Raw genomic sequence first — 2818 nt, forward strand, 5'->3', positions numbered from 1 at the left:
ACTTTGCTGGTTTTTGTGTTTCTCTAGAGAACCCAATCCAACACATATACTAACTCAATAAGTATTTCCACACTGTAATATCACATTATAACTAGTGATTTTAATGATTATTAACAGAAAACCAACACAAATGGATGAAAGGTGAATTTAATGACTGTTGAAAGTGAAAGACCAGTAAATGGGGCTGTTTGATGAAGAGGCTCAGGTAGTAACACCAGGGCCCTGTTTCTCTAGATCTCTCATTTCTTCTTGATTGTTTTCCTTCATGGTCAGTAACATGGCTAGAGCTGTTCCAGCCTCACACCCTCACTGTCCTCCACATTTTTCCAGCTGATCTTGTAAAACTTCAGGAGCTCACTCTGATTGGACTGTTTAGGTCACATGCTCACCTCTGAATTTTGTGATGTAGGGAAATATTATACACTGATTGGAGCCCTGAACAGTCTACATGGATTGAAAGAAGGCAAGGGTTAAGTTCTCAAGTGTAAATCAGAGGCATAAGAACACATAATGTAAGTCAGAAAGGTGGAGAGAAGTTGAGTGCTTGCATTTTGCAGAAGATAATTATCTTATTTTTAGTGTGAAGGACCTCAGGTAAAAATCTAACCTTGGAAACTTTATGCTTTATGAATGAACAAATGTTCTTTTTTCAGCTACTCTGTTAAAATATTTTTTCCAATGATTGGGGAAATTCACTGAGTTAATGCATGTTCATTTTGCTGTTGTCAAAGTGATGTGAAATAAAAAAAAGCACTGGCTTTGGGTGGAACTGTGATGTGGATGAGGTTTGCCTTTGGGGCCCTTATACATCCTATTCAGTTGCCCTTCTCCTCAGCCTCAACTTCTACCTCTCCTGGCTTCCAGATACTTAGGGCTCTCAGACCAGCTAATAGTATGGCTTTTACCTTCCCTGCCCACAAAAACCCTCCATCCCTAAGCAATGCATCATGCCATTTAAAACAACACTCCTCTGCTTCTTTGTAATAGAACACTGTTGCCTTCTTTCTGGAATTGCATCAGAGATGCCGTATCTAGAATTTAGACTTGCTTTGTGATATTACCTTCTTCCTGGGACTGCTGATTCTTCCCCCAGAATTCTTACTTTTACTACCTTCTTCTCTGCCTTTGGCTCTCTATCTCCAAGCGTACTGCACTGTTCACCCAGCCCTGTAGTTGTGGAAAACCAATGGTGTTATAGTGCAGAACATGGTACATGTATGTGAATGGCACAAAGCTTTTTGCAGTATAGGAAGATTCATGATTTGAACCTGGTTGTCACCGGGAGAGTGTTCATTCTACTTTATCACAGATGAATATCCCCTTTTGCCCAGAATCTTCATTTTTCTAAGATAAAACATCCAATGTATCCTATATAGGATTACCAGATTCTTCATCATTCTGGACATTCTCTTCCAGGAAAATACATTTTGTCAATGTCTTCCTGAAAATTTGGTGTCCAGAAAAGAACAAAATATAGGCACCATGAGAGTTCACATAGGTATTTTATCATGAAAAACACATCTCCATCTTGTCCTCAAAGGTGTCAAGGGAGAGTTTATCAAAATGCCTTGCTTAAATCTAGGTTCACCATGCCAAAAAGGAAATGAGGCTATCTGACATAAAGCATGCACACAAATGCATGAAGCAACATTTACACATTACAACTTTGCCCCACCCACCCTCCAAAATAATATTATTTATTTTGTATAACTGATGTCATCTTGTCCTTAATCCCATATTCCACTGGGTAGCAGGAAAAAATGAATCTAACACTTACCAGCTTTTGGTATCTTGGTAACATTATCTCTTGGTCCTTCTGTATTTAAATAGTCTTTTTCAGTTAGGTCAGTGTCTTTTGGATAGAAATTCTTTCAAATTTAAGATTCAAACTTCTCACCAAAAAGGATTTCTCTTCTTTCAACTAGTTACCCCTCCACTTCCTGCTCCCTAAGGTGGTGTAAGAGTAACAGTGAATGCCTCCTCAGGGTGATAAGTGTAGGTTAGCTGGTCCATGTCTGGGTCTTTGCTGTCTTGGGATATTCACTGGTTATTATAGAATTCTTCTTATCTCTCTTGTTCAGTGAGTGTTCCGCTGGAATCTGCTATAGGAAGTCTGTAGCTAGTGAAACTCCTCATCAGGGTTCAGTGTAAAATATTTACCTACTATGAATTATACCCCTGCGTCTCACCATAAAGGAACCATGTAAAAAGTGATGGCCATGAGCTGATGACTATGTGGGGCTGAGAATGGGTAGTACATCTCAGGCTGTTGATTGGCTTCAAGAAGAGCTGTTCCGAAATCTAGCTCAAAGCCCAAAGTCCATTTTCAGCTGGAATTTGGAGGTGGGGAGGTAGGAAGCCTTATGCAAATATTCTGGAATCTCACTGTGGAAATCTGTTTCAGGTCCTCAGTTTCAGAAGTGCAGAGTTCAGAAGGGCTCATCTTTTAGGCTGTATTTTATGAGAGCAAACCAACTGTTATAATCATGGAGACCTTGGGACAGAGTGAACAGAATATAGACTTTGGAGTCTGAACTGGATTTATTTCTATCAACTCCTTGTGTGATCTTGGAGAAATTTCTGAACTTTTCTGAACCTCAGTTTCATAAACTGTGAAACAGGGAGAATAAACATCTAACTGGTTAAAGAAAACAGTATTCATCAATAAATGGCAGCTATACTGGTAAATCATAATAATATCTTTTAAACATTTTTTTTTTTTTTTTTTAAATCATAAGAGATAAGCAGTTTGTTTCTTTATCATTGGTTGGCTTCCTTAAGTATGCCATTTCTCACTAATACAACCATTTTTCTCTGA

Source organism: Orycteropus afer, unplaced genomic scaffold (genome assembly GCF_000298275.1).
Source record: "Orycteropus afer afer isolate SDZICR_OR568_19922 unplaced genomic scaffold, OryAfe1.0 scaffold00240, whole genome shotgun sequence".
In the NCBI taxonomy this organism is placed as follows: domain Eukaryota; kingdom Metazoa; phylum Chordata; class Mammalia; order Tubulidentata; family Orycteropodidae; genus Orycteropus; species Orycteropus afer.